The sequence below is a fragment of the Lactuca sativa genome, chromosome 3, assembly GCF_002870075.4.
Source record: "Lactuca sativa cultivar Salinas chromosome 3, Lsat_Salinas_v11, whole genome shotgun sequence".
NCBI classification, from domain to species: domain Eukaryota; kingdom Viridiplantae; phylum Streptophyta; class Magnoliopsida; order Asterales; family Asteraceae; genus Lactuca; species Lactuca sativa.
Window position 1 is genome coordinate 147,445,857 of NC_056625.2, and position 15,179 is coordinate 147,461,035.

Sequence of the window (15,179 nt, forward strand, 5' to 3'; positions counted from 1 at the left end):
TTGACCAAGTTTGAGTTTAGGTAAACTTGAGGGTTTTGGGTTGTAGATTAAGAATGGGTCCTTGATTGTTGTATTGGTGACTCGTAGTAGCAGTTCTTGGATTGTATGAGTTATACTATTTATCTGCTAGACAGAAAGGTGAGTTTCTCACTATACTTTGTATTGCAGTATGTATCCTTGTGTGTAGGATGTTGGTATGTTCTAGTGATCTTTTAGATTGGTAGATTTATATGATTACATGTGTTTGCTAGTTATTGTTTATCTATTTTCATATGTCGACCTATTGTGGTTGGGTTGAGGCGGTCCCTGCTTTGCACTATAGGCTAAGATACTCGGGCGGTCTAGATGTATTGTAGGCCTTACAAGTTGGTCGAATCAGATTATAGGCCCAAGGGAGTGGTCCAACTATATTGTAGGCCTTGCGAGGCGGACCAGTTAGGTTGTAGGCTCAGTAGAGCGGTCCAGGCATCCAATATGCCTTGTGAGTAGTCCAGGAAGATTGTAGGATCATGTGCGTCAGCATCGTATATGTATTGTTGTGTGAGGTAGTTTGGGGGAATTTACTAAGCTTTGGCTTGCAGTTGTCGATTTAAATATTTTAGGTACCTCAAAGGATCGGGGAAAGGAGAAGGCATGATCGTACACATCATCCTGTTGATTTATGTTTTGAGAGATGTGAAACATCCCAAAAAATACAGTCCAAAGATTTCATTTTTATTTATTAATAAAACCATAGCTATCAAACATCACATGAAAATCATAAGTTAGTGTTTCTCAAAACATCATGAACATCTGTCAAAACATATTAGAGTAAAAACATCCCAGACTAAAATCGTGGTGTATGCACTGTAGTCATCCCGAGCTCTTCCCCTTGCTACCGGAAGTACCTGAAAACAAAACTGAAAACTGTAAGTACGAAGCTTGGTGAGTCTCCCCAAACTACCACATACAATACACATAATCGTGCAACTAGGAGATATGGTCCCCTCCTACACTAAAGGAGATATGGGCCCTGCCCACACTCCGCTAACTAGGAGATACGGGCCCCGCCCACACCCCACTGACTACGAGATATGGGGCCCGCTTACACTCGGCTAACTACGATATACGGGCCCCGCCCACACTCAGCTAACTATGAGATACAGGCCCCGCCCACACTCAACTACTAAGCATACATACAAGTATCACACAGACAACAAGTATAATCAAATCTATCAATTAATCCTATATCCATACTCTAATAATGCTTAAGAGATACGGGCCTCGCCCACACTCAGCTATCTATGACACTACTATAATATAGGCCTTTAATGACACGCAAAGCATGACACGCGGCGATTTACGATACGCAAAAGTGGGTACCCTAAAAATAATGTCATCTCCGCAAAAATGTGAAGGATTTAGGATACGCATTTTTGCGTGACCTAAAATTAGCATTAGAAAAATAAAAGAAAAAACGCGGAGGTCACCCATTAAAAAAACGTGTCGTGCAGGCATGTCGCTTTATAATTCTTAAAATGAACGCGCGCTGACTATTTACTTATAAAAAAATCGCAGGGGACCTAGGGCTTTTTTAAAATTTACTTATAAAAAAAATCGCAGGGGATCTAGGGCTTTTTTAAAAGATGCTCTCTAAGGTTCGTTGCATCTGCCTCACTTCCGCTCATCTCTGCTCACCTCTTCCCACCGACGACCTCCACTCACCTTTTCCCGCCGGCAACCTTGAGCTCACCTCACCTCACCGAGACTGCGATGACTGCTCAAGTTTACAAGCCTTCGTTTAAGATCCAACCAATTACAGATCCTCACGCTCACAATACTAAAACTTAGAGCTCGTTACATTCTGCCTATGTTGGACTTACAAGGAGATTAAGGGTTTTGCAACTTCTCCCTATCGCCATGTATGAACTATTGAAGCCCAAGATAGGTATGATCTACCCTCTTGGTCCTTGCATTGCAATTGCATATTTATCGATTCTAAAGGAATGTGAAATTCATTGTTTTCATGAAGGATTGGAAGTCAAACGGCTTGGTGGTCTCCATGTCACTGGAGCATCTTTACATGAGTCCCGAAGAATTGATATGATAATCAGGTAAGTGTAACTTAGTGTCAATATTGTGTTTTAAGGCTTTACATAAGTTTAACATATACTTTGAGATTTGTTAATCACATTTTAATTTATTTCTTGCTTTACAAAGCTTCGTGGTAGAGTAGGAAGGAAAGGAGATCATGTATCAACATGGTTCATGGTCATGTAAGTTCTATTTCATAGTCCTTCTTGGACCAGCTGGGTTCCCCATTTTAGGCCTTGTGTTTGCCTTTACATCATCTCTAACACACAGAACCCTTGCTAAGCTCTCAACAACCTTTAATGCCAAACCTCTAATGGCATCTTTTGTAGGCTTCACACATTTCATCATATTGAGCCACCCAGAAACTGCCAAAGAAATACTTTCAAGTTCTGCTTTTGCTGATAGGCCAGTGAAGGAGTCTTCTTATGAGCTGTTGTTCCACCGTGCCATGGGTTTTGCTCCATATGGTGATTACTGGAGGAACCTCAGGAGAATATCTGCCACCTATTTGTTTAGCCCCAAAAGGGTATCTAGGTTCGGGGTATTCAGAGAGAAGATAGGATTGAAATGGTGGATCAAGTTTCATCATCCATGGAACACGAAGGAATCGTTGAGGTGAAAAAGATCCTTCATTTTTCTTCCCTGAACAACGTCATGATGTCAATATTCGGAAAATCCTATGATGACTTCCATGTTGGTGATGGATATGTGCTGGAGAAGCTATTCAGCGAAGGATATGAGCTTCTTGGAATCTTCAACTGGAGTGACCATTTCCCAGTTGTAAGCTGGTATGACTTCCAAGGGGTGAGGAAGAGGTGCAGAGATTTGGTGTCCAAGGTTAATGTTTTTGTTGACAAGATAATTATAGAACACAGAGAGAACCGATCGGACAATATAAGAGAAGAAGCCAAAGTTTTTGATGGCGACTTTGTTGATGTTTTTCCCGCCTATTTGACTGGTAATCTGAGCCTAAGTAGAATCATGAAACATTCTCACAGAAGCTTTATCAGACATTCAAATCTCATCAACGGTTTTTCAAACCAAAACTGTGTTGCATTGGTTTCACCATTTCTCATTATGAAGGAGAGGTAATTTGAATAGATCTGGTACTCTCTTTCTAAATTTCAAAGCCTCTTATTTCTAATTATATGTGGTTTCTGTTTGTATTCAGGTTCAATATCAATCTGAGCAATTTCTGGACAAGCACAAAGATTATGCTGTTCCGGAACATCAAGATCTGTTGACTTCTTCCAAGTGCTTTTTAATATCAGGCTTTTTCCCTGCATTGGCCGAGTAGACAACCAAATTATCAAACAAATCTTCTAATTTCTCAGCGACTGGTTCTCGCTTCAATGTAGGGTTTTTTTTGTTAAAAGAATCCTTAATGTCATGTTATGTTGGTCATAAGTTGATATGATCTTTTTGTTAATGCATACAATTACAAGTTCAACAGTTGATCGAAACTTTGAACTGCACAGAACCCCACTCCATCAGATGTGTGAATCCAAATAATTTTCTTAAGCCTGGCATCTTTGAGAATGTCAACATTATGCAACAATTACATTGTGGGGTGAGCACTGATGAGAGTTGAAATATATATATATATATATATATATATATATATATATATATATATATATATATATATATATATATATATATATATATATATATAAACCTTTAATAGTAAATTCATTAAACATGTAATAAATTTTCTTTTCTTATTACTAAGGGGGTTCTAGAAGCAATTCGCATCAGCCATGCTGGCTATCCTACTCGCAAGAGTTTTTCTGATTTTGTTACAAGATTCAACATTCTTGCTCCCGAGGTTAAAAGTGACAAGTAAGTAAAGACATATTAACACAACTCCTCGCTTAAAAACTAATCAATGATCTCATTATCAATGTGTGTGTAACTTGAATTAGTTCCTTATAGTTATGATCCAAAGGTTGCCTGCAAAAAGATCCTGCCCAAATAAGGGCTTCATGGATATCAGGTGCCAAAAGTTCTTTTTTCCTCTGAATGCGAGATTTCTTTTTTGTGGTTTAACTTTTAGCATTTAGTCAACATTTCTATCCACCAAGTGAAATGTCAACATTACGTGTTTACCCTTTTGCAGATTCCTGTGAACAAAGTCAAAACATATTCCTTTCAGCTTTTCATTTTCGGATCAACTCAAGATATAAGGTGGTGTATCTCTTGAAATTGATTTGCTATTTTTGTTTTGTGAAAAATCTTTTATTAATAAAAAAGGTAACTTTACAGAGTTTTAGCCCTCCATTTACATCCATTAAGTTAGATGATAGTGACTCAGGACGTGAAGTATGCACAGTCACTACTCTTACAGTAAGTGTTGAGCCTAAAAGTTGGTGATGAGACTAAAACTTAATCTTGAAGATCGATTAGATCTTAAACATGTGAATAAATATTAAACAGCAAGAACACGAAAATAAAGAACAAGTCAAGAATGAATCAAACGAGTCGAATGATTAAAAATAAACCCTCAGAAGAGCTCGATTAAGAACATCAACTGTAGAGGATTAGTAGGTTTACAGGAACGATAAAGAGAGAAAACTGTAATGCTATCGTAATGCTATCGTCTTCTTAATCGCTAACCTAATATGCATGCAAGCATATACTTATATAATAAACCTAACGGACTCTCGGTTGGACAGGCCCAAACCGGAGCACAAAACATATGGACTAATAGCCGAGCCCAATGACGCAATCCTTGAACGAATCTTCAACCCAATAATCTCCCCCTTTGCGTCAATTGGAGCGAGATCTTCACTTGTTACTTGGGCCAGCAGCGGTGGCAGGTACTTTCTTCTTCACAGTATTAAACAGAAGCGAGATGAGAGCCAGTATCGTCTGTCTAAATCTGATGTACCATTGGATCATATCGTTGAAGTATTTAATATCATCCGCTGCATTCTCTTTACACCTTTGGATGATCGACAACACGTGCTCTAGACAAGCAGTGGTGTAAAGATTTTTGTCAGCTAAAGCAAAGAGACATTTCTGTCCTTCTGCTCTAGTGAACATGACCAAATTGCGTCTCGGGTCGATCTTGCCCATTTTCATTTGATTGAGATCACTGGCCGATCCCACAGGAGCTATCTTCGGTTTCTTCTTGAAGACAGTGGCTACCTCCTGATCCATTAGGGCTACCTCCATGATGTAACAGACTAACATCCTTTTGAGATGGTCTATAATCGGACCATATTCAGCTTCATTCGTCAAGAGGATGTTATGCAAGACGATCCAATCATGAGGATTTAGGTTCGGTAGATCTGCCAGGGATATATGATGTTCAGTTCTTGCAGACCCTCGAATCACCTTGAACCGAACATTGATGAATCTTCCTTCGGTATAAGGCTTCAATACCCGAACATTCACTATCTTTTGGGCGCTTCATGTTAGATACTGAGGACGAGCAGCCTTCAGATAGAAATCGATCAGCTCCCTATCAACCTCAGGGTTCGGATGAGGGACTTCAAAAATATTGGAGAAGGCATGAAAGATAAACGCCTTTCGAGTCAACGGCATGTCGAACTGCGAATCGACAGAATTATAGCAGTCGAAGGAAATCACCGGCTCGAGCCATAGGATGCTAGGAGTATCTATGGCCTCCTTAATCATTCGCTCCCGAGTCCAGGCAGGGAAGAGAGTCTTCCTGTTCTCAAGGAGATCGTGGGCTTCTTTCTTCTTGCGTTCGGCTTCTTCAGCCTCTCGCGCCACACAATTGACATCATCATCAACATTGCGACTGTTTTTACGTTTCAACATGTCCGCAATGGTTTCTTTATCTTCATCTTCATCTTCTTCCTCAGCTATGTTTTTCCCTTTATCCTTCACACCCGGACCCGAAGTTTGACCAGTCGGAGGTGGTTCGGTTGTGTGAGTAGCTTTGGAGGAAGGAGGTGGTTTCGATCCTTTCTTTTTCCCTTCTCCCCCTTGTTTCGGATCGGACACGAAACTAGGTATGCCCTCAATTTTGCTGAGAAGGTCCAGGGCAGGAGCAAGTTTTTCAGCAAGGGTGCGCCTCACCAAATGGTTGAGAATCGGATCGTGTGCTTCCAGGATGTTAGATAGGGCAGCGTGTACATCCGAAACACATGTTTTTATGACCTCCCTTTCGGATCGAAGAGCGTCAAGCTGTTGTTGTGAGTTTGAAATCTGAGTGCTCTTGACCTTGAGGGCGGTGGTTTTGCTTGCCAGAACGTCCATCAATGAGTTTTCAGCTGCGAGATCCTCTTGAAGCTTAGCGAGGCGCTCATCAATGGAGGCACGAAGGGCCGAGTTGTCGTCGCTTATGGATTGGCGAAGGGTAGCGAACGATGTCAACTCCGTTGAGACGAACGTGGCCAATTGTTGAACGATTGGTTCCAACGTTGTCTTGGTGGCATCAGCGCTCTCCTGTAAGGACTTCAACAGGGTAGAGGCGTCTGAGAATAGTTTATCGACTTTTGCGGTCGCAGCCTCACATGCTTTTGTAGAGGCGTCTATGGCGGCTGTGGCTGAAGCTACCGAATCATGCTGAGCCCTGGAGAAGGCATCAACAATCTTCTGAAGAGCGGCTTCAGATAGAGAGGACTGGTTGTTGGAAGAAGAAGCAAGAAGTAAGTCAACCTTCTCGTTTAGCTCCTTAAGATGCTTCTTTGTCACTGGAGCATCATCCTCTTCGTCACTTTGAACCTGAAACGGACTAAAGTAGACCGAATCGAAGGTCATGTTTTCACCGCCAAGAAACGGGTTATCTCCATCAGAGACATGATCTGGAGATGGTGGGGGTGGTGAAGCTGGGGGTGTGTTGGTTTTTGTAGGTTCAGGTTGAGTGTTGGTAGGGGTAGTTTCGGGTGGTGGTTGAGTGTGGGTAGGTTCGGTTGTATGCTGGGTTTCGGTTTGAGGTGGTTCGGTTACGGGTGGGGTTTCGGTTACAGGTGGTGTTTTGGTTGCAGTTGTGAAAATGGGTGGTGGTATAGGGAAAGAGGTTGGAGGAATAGTGGTAGTGGGGTTTATGGTGGGAATGGAAGTAGGGATTGTTTGAGTGGGTGAAGGAATAGGTGAGTTATGGATTTCCATGTCTGGGGTAGGAGATCGGGGTGGGGTGTTGCCTCTTGGAGGGGTTTCGCCTCGTTGAGAGCCGTCCGAATCCGAACTCTCGCCTTCTGAGTCACTCGAAGAGGAAGGGATGACAAGCTTTCGCTTCGGTTGAGTCTTCCTTCTCTTCGGCTGTGGGGACTGGGCAGGTTTTGTTTTTTTCCTCTTCCTGGGAGAAGGACCTTTAGGAGCTTTGGTCACTTGCTTCCCTTTATCCGCCTTTTTGCCCCTGGGAACCGGTTTGTCAGCATCATGGATGGACTTTAGCATTTCCGGTGTAAGTTCCCTAGGACCAGACGCCTTGAACTCTTTAATCGTCCGGATGATCCTGCTGTCGGATGGGACGTCGCCATACATTGTCTCCGGAATAGAGTCAATGAAAGAAAACTTGGATGCATCAGAGACGATGATCTTCGTGGTATGAAAAGTATCGACCGAAGACATCGATGCACCAGCAGCAGTGGGAATATCCAACTTATCCATCGCCCATTTGGTGATAAGAATCCAGAACCGGGCAAATGACAGCTCAGAATGTCGTGATGAAGAAGAAAGGCTCTGGATGAGCTGTTGCCAGAGGACCAACCCAAAGTCTAGGTTGACTCCGTTGTAAATAGCGTACATAATCGACAAGAACAGTCGACTAGCACCATGAGATCCTGAGCTCCGTTTAGATAGCCCTTGAAGAGGACTGTGAGCATGCCGTTCCACCGCGGCGGCAAGCAGGATTTCTTGAACTTTGCGACGGAGACGAGCGCCTCCGTGTACCCCATGTTATAGAACATGTTGTAAAGATGCCCAATCGGAATCGTCTCCAGATTAATTCTCGATGGGTCAGCAGCCAAACCTAGCAAAGTACCAAAACGTTGTCGTGAAATGGAGGTCTTGTGATCAGCAACCTCGAAGAAGACGCGCTCAACTGCTTTGTCGTAATAGGCAGTCGCATACACCTGCGAGAGAATCACCATAGGCACAGATTCAATCCTGGAGAGAGCAGGAGCGATTTGGGAGTACTTCAGGCACTCGATGATCGGCGGCATATAAGAGTCGTACGCCAGAGGGTTTAGATCGATCACCAATGTTGTGGACGAATAGGAAGGATGTGTGAGGTAGCATGGACTGAGGATGATTCTGCCATTGTTGAAGGTTGAAGAAGATGATGAACAGGAAAGCTTTTGTCAGTTTTTGTTATCTTGAAATTTCGGAGGCAGTAAAGAGGTAAATGGGAGTGAAGACTGCCTTATATAGTGATTGTAAGGAGAGAGAAATATCTGTTCAAATCTTCTATGGAAATACAAAAAGGTTTCCTGGAATGACAGATGCGTGACCGTGTAGGCATGCGATGATCACGTAGGAGAGAGAGTGTCAGATTCCTAGGATCACGCCGCCCAACAAGCGCCATTTCAGAACAAACCGTTTCAAATCCTCACGCGCCTTTAAGTGCTAGAGAGAAATCGCTTGAAATTCGCACACGCGTCCATTATGTCAGTAAAAGAGTGGGCGTTTCAAATTCACACGCGCCCCTTTTTACCGTCGTTTGAAATTCAATCCTTTTAACTCCCGCCTGAGTCAGCAACCCTTCGTCTTATCTTTTAAAGCGCATCTTTTGAATAAAGTACCCACATGGATGATTTTTGACCACAGCTTGATAATTAACCACCAAAGCAATAATACAGCCTGTAATTATTAGTAACGGAATTTTGGAAAATCAAAGATTTTCGTGCTAAGAGTGTAAAAAGAAAAGAAATATAACAACTCTTTTTAGGAATGACTGTGATGTCAATAATGACACGAAACAAATGATCCCGGGCACGAATCTCTTCCTTCAAGATCAAGAGAGACCTCAAAGTGTTAATGTGGTTTCCCGTTGAATTACGATCAAATACTTATTAATAAATGTTGAAAGGCTTCTTTAATTTGGCTACTTCATGGTGGCTTTCGCTTTGATGCAACAATTCTAATCTTGAAATAAGAAAGAAAGTGATCAAAGTACTTGTGAGACCGGTGTAGTCTGTTGAACAAGTAGGTAGGAATTAATTTTAAATTGGCTTGGAAAATAGAAAATCTCAAAAAAAAAATTAAAAACTGGATCCCAAGGGAAGAAATGTTATGGTGTTTAACAATTTCATAGGAATCACACAAAATAAAATTTGAGATTTCATGAGGGTACAACCGTCAATTCTTTGGTGAAAACTTGAGCAAATTAATTGTTCACCGTCAATTCAGAATTGGTGTTGAATTTTGGGTTTCACTCAGCTCGTAGTGGCACGAAACTAAGATCATAAACACAGCTGTTGTGTAACCATAAACCTCAGTGGTAATTTCTGAGAGTCTCAAGGGTTACGTTGATGAAACGAATGTAATGGAGAAATATAATGGAGATGGTGTAAGAAGATAAAGTACCTCTGCTGCGAAAATAAGGACCAAGCAGAAAACTGTTAACTCATGTGAGAAGAGAGTGAGGTAGCTCATGATTAGAATAAATGTGGTAGCCTTATTGGGAAGACAAGGTTTGTTTATACCAGGTCATGAAGGCTATTATTCAAAATCTTATGAGGCTTGGGACACATACAGCAGCATGCTTCTAGGGACACTTAAGTAATTCAACAATTATATCCCCATAAACGAACGAACACACAAACAAAATTAAAAGAGAAAAATATTTTTGGAGTTTTTGAGATATATTAAAGAAATAAAAATAATAAAAATAATAAAAAAAAATAAGTAAGAAAAAAATAAGACTTAGAAAAAGTAAAAAAAAAAAAACTTAGGAAAAATTTGAAAAACCGAACCCGAACGTTCGGTTGGTTTCGGTTGGGAAAAATTTGAAAAACCGAACCCGAGCGTTCGGTTGGTTTCGGTTGAAGAAAATTTTGAAAAACCGAACCCGAGCGTTCGATTGGTTTCGGTTGAAGAAAAAAAAAATTTCTTTAAAAAACCGAACCCGAGCGTTCGGTTGGTTTCGGTTCAAGAAAATTTTGAAAAACCGAACCCGAGCGTTCGGTTGGTTTCAGTTCAAGAAAATTTTGAAAAACCGAACCCGAGCGATCGGTTGGTTTCGGTTCAAGAAAATATTGAAAAACCGAACCCGAGCGTTCGGTTGGTTTCGGTTTTGGAAAGTTTTGAGAAACCGAACCGGAACCTTCGGTAGGTTTCGGTTCAAGAAAATTTTGAAAAACCGAACCCGAGCGTTCGGTTGGTTTCGGTTTTGGAAAGTTTTGAGAAACCGAACCCGAACCTTCGGTAGGTTTCGGTTTTGGAAAATTTTAGAAAACCAAGGAATTTAGACATGCAATCAGAAAATACTGTTAACAATAAGATAAACAACTTTGTACAAGAAATATACAACAAAGAAAACTACCTTTGTGGTGATGAGCGAGTCAGAGGATCTAACCGAACCTGAACGTTCGGTCAATTTCGCTTCTTACGTTTGAGATTGAGAGGTAGTGTGAGGTACTGACTCTGATTCCATCATACCTAGCCCTTGCAGTATTCTGTTGAATGACGCTTCAGGAAGAGCTTTGGTAAAGACGTCAGCCAGTTGATCAGTGGTTCGAACAAAGTGTACTTCAACGTTTCCATCTTCCACGTGATCTTTGATGAAGTGATACCTTAGTGCTATGTGTTTGGTTTTAGAGTGTTGCACTGGGTTATGACAGATCCTAATTGCACTTTCAGAGTCACAATATAGTGGGATCTTCTTCATATTGAGTCCACAGTCTCGAAGTTGACTCTGGATCCAAATCACTTGAGAGGTGCAGGATGCAGCGGCTATGTATTCCGCTTCGGCAGTAGACAACGACACGCACGTTTGTTTCTTGGATTGCCAGCTAACCAACTTCCCATCAAGGAATTGACAGCCGCCAGTGGTGCTTTTTCTGTCGAGTCCACATCCTCCAAGGTCAGCATCTGAATAGGCTTGAACGAAGAAGCCTGAGTTGGAAGGATACCATAGACCTAAGGAGGTGGTTCGCTTGAGATAGCGTAAAATGTTCTTCACTGCAAGCATGTGAGGTTCGCGTGGGTTTGCCTGAAATCGAGCACAATAACACACAGAAAACATGATGTCAGGCCTGCTAGCAGTAAGATACATTAGTGAGCCAATCATTTGACGATAAAGCGTGATATCAACAGCCGGTTTGTCTAGGGATGGAGTTAGCTTGGTGCCGAATGCCATTGGGACTTTGACTTTGGAGTCTCCCATCATACCAAACTTCGCTAGGAGAGTCTTCGTGTAGGCTTCCTGATTGATAAAGATGTCTTCGGGTCCCTGTCTAATATTTAAACCAAGGAAAAAGTTAATAGGACCCATTGAGCTCATTTCAAATTTAGTCTCCATCAACTTTCTGAATTCAGCTGTTAGGCTGGGATTCGTAGAGCCAAAGATGATGTCATCGACATAAATTTGAACTATCATAAGGTGGTTACCTTCCTTTTTGCGAAAGAAGGTTGGGTCAACTGAACCTTGTTTGAATTTAGACATCTTTAAGAATTTAGTTAGCGTTTCATACCAGGCTCTCGGACCTTGTTTAAGGCCATACACAGCTTTATCCAGAATATAGCAATGATTTGGATACTTTTCGTTCACGAACCCAGGAGGTTGCTCCACATACACGGTTTCTTCGAGTTCTCCATTAAGAAATGCACACTTGACGTCCATTTGGAAAACTTCAAAGTTTTTGTGGGCAGCATAAGCAAGAAATATTCTTACAGATTCCAACCTAGCTACAGGAGCGAAAGTCTTTTCATAATCAATTCCTTCCTCCTGACAATATCCCTTTACTACCAGACGAGCTTTGTTCCTTATAACATTCCCTTCCTTGTCCATTTTATTCCTAAAGACCCATTTGAGACCAACAACTGAGGCATCTGGAGGAGTTGGAATGAGGCGCCAGACTTTGTTCCTTTCAAATTCGTTCAGTTCATCTTGCATTGCTTGAACCCAATCGGAGTAATCGAGAGCAGTGTTAACTGTCTTCGGTTCAACTTTTGATACGAATGAGTTAAACATACAAAATTCAACCTTTGAAAATAAGGATGTCTGTTTTGCCTTCAGTTGTGATCGGGTCAGAACCTTTTCAGAGACATCACCAACCACTTGAGAGATAGGATGATCTCTGGTCCATTTGGTGAGAGGAGGATAGTTTGGATCAAAGGTTGGGTCTAGTTCAGCATAGATCATTTCTTCTGGCTCGGATTGGCTTTCGTAGTCGAGTGACATATCACCATGCTCCCCCTCGATTGATGAGCTATGAGAAACTTGAGGTTCAAAGGTTTCTTGTGGTGCTGGACTTTCAGGCGTTGATGCACCTTCGGTTGGAGAAGCACTTTCGGTTGGAGTTGGACTTTCGGTAGCAGGTGTAGAGCTTGGCTCCCCCTCAACATGTGAGCTTGGCTCCCCCTCGACATGTGAGCTTGGCTCCCCCTCGACTGAAGCATCGTTGGATGGAGGTTCATCAGAATTCGATCCTCCTTCGTGCATTCTCCTGGCAGCTTCTTCGACAATTTGTTTCATGTGGTCTACCTTGTTGTCTGCTGCGCCTGCTTCTGAGAGAGTAGCTTTCTCTGGTTCGTCAAGTAGCTCCAGAAACTTCTCGTATAGATTAGCGATCGACACTGTGACTTGGCCAGTTTGAGGAAAGATTTCCCCAGCTGTGTCTTCTTTGGCCTATAGCTTTTTGACATAGCTATCGTCAAAAGTCACGTAATAGGTCTCTTCGATTTTTCTCGAACGCTTGTTTAGGACTCTGTATGCTTTGGAAGTGAGAGAGTAACCCAGAAAGATTCCCTCGTCGGCTTTGACATCGAACTTGTTGCGGTGTTCTTTAGAGTTAAAGATGAAACACCGTGAGCCGAACACATGGAAAATTTCACATTGGGCTTTCTGTTGTTGAGAATCTCGTATGGTGTGAGCGTGAATCGTTTGTTGAGATAAGACCTGTTCTGTGTAAAACAAGCAGCAGAAATTGCATCAGCCCAAAAATAAAGAGGTAAGAAAGCGAAACTTAGCATAGTTCGGGCAGCTTCACACAAAGATCGGTTTCGTCTTTCGACAATTCCGTTCTGTTGAGGTGTGTAGGGAGCTGAGAAGTTGTGACTTATTCCCTTTTCTGCTAGAAATTCTTCAAATTCCCTGTTCTTGAATTCCAGACCATTGTCGCTTCTGATGTTGCGAACGACCTTCTTGAGCTGTACTTCAATCTGCTTGATGAACACTTTCAGCTTATGAGTCGCTTCAGATTTGAGCTTTAGAAAGAACACCCATGTAAATCGAGAAAAGTCATCAACAATAACAAGAATATACCTGCTACCACCGATGCTTTCGATAGATGATGGACCACACAAATCAATATGAAGTAATTTGAGTGGTTCAACTACTTTTGTGCTAATTACAGATGGATGACTTTGACGACTCTGCTTCCCCATTTCGCATGGAGCACACAAATGATCTCTGTCGAACTTGAGCAATGGAAGGCCTCGAACATGACCTCCAGTGACAAATTTGTTGATATCTTTAAAGTTGAGATGAGAGAGTCTTCGGTGCCACAACCAGCTTTCGTCAGATTGAGCTTTTAATAACAAGCATATAGCTGGGTTTCCTTTGATGGGTTTAAGGTTTAGAGGAAACATTTCACCCTTTCGCTCCGATTTGAGAATTACTTTCTTCGTCTTCTTCTCAATAATTTCAGAACCTTCATCGTCGAATGAGACTTTGAGACATGTACCTCCAACAAGCTGAGATACACTGATGAGGTTGTGTTGTAGTCCTTCCACATAAGCCACCTTCCTTATAGTAAAATCACCATTAGTTATCATTCCGTATCCCTTTATGGTGCCGAAAGAATTGTTTCCAAACTTGACGTTGCCACCATTAGAGAGAGACCTGTATTCCCTGAGCTCTTCTTTCCTTCCTGTCATGTGACGCGAGCAGCCACTATCTATGTACCATTCTTCGTCGAACTGCTCCTCACTTATAACCTGCAAAAATTAAGCAGATTTAGGAACCCAAAGTTTCTTGGGCCCATGTGAGCTTTTCATAGGAACAGGAATAGTAAGAGAGATGTCAACAAGATATGTTCGTTTTATAAGTGTTGTTTCATCTTTCTTTTTAATGGTAAAAACTTTGATTTTATTAGGACTAGGTGCGTTCGGTTTAGACTCAGGTTTGGATGCATTAACCTTCTGTTTGCCTTTTTGTTCAGCTGACGAATGAGATTTTTGAGAACGAACAGAATGAGCTTTAGAGCAAGGTGGAGATGAATTGGAAGAAGTAAAAGAATTAGATGAATGAGAAGGAGTGGGCTTAGATTGAGATGACTTCTTGGCTGGAGACTCTAGGTGACCCTTTTGCTTTTGATCATTGGTGGGACTGACCTTAGAGTTTTGATCTCTTTTGACTTCAGAAACGAACCTTTTCTTTCGGTTGGAGCAGTTCTCTGAACCGAACCTATGCTTTCGGTTGGAGTCATTCTCAGAACCGAGCCTTTGCTTTCGGTTGGTATTCTCTTCTGAACCGAACCTTGGCTTTCGGTTGTTGTTCTCTTCTGAACCTAACCTTGGCTTTCGGTTGTTGTTCTCTTCTGAACCGAACCTTGGCTTTCGGTTGTTGTGGCTCTCATGCTTTTTGACAGGATTGTTCTCAAACTTCAGATTCTTGTCTTGATGTGAGAAATATGCATTTTGGGATTGCCAGAATTGCTTCCTTTCAGAGAGATTCTTCCTGTATCTCTGGTTCCTTTCACGTTTCTTATTCCTCATCTGCTTCGGTTGATGATGAATATTGGCTTTCATTTTCGGTTTCTCCTTAGCTGGTTCACTTTGAGCTGTAGGAGTTTCACTTTGAACTGAGGAACTAGAGGGAATGTCTTCTTTTGCCGAATTTCCATTCTCTTGAGGAATGTCTTTCGTACCACTAGTACCTGGCTCATCGAAATTATCTGGCTTATTCAATGGTTCTGGTATGTATCTACCTTTACTCATCCATGAGGTTCTTTCTGATAAGCCTA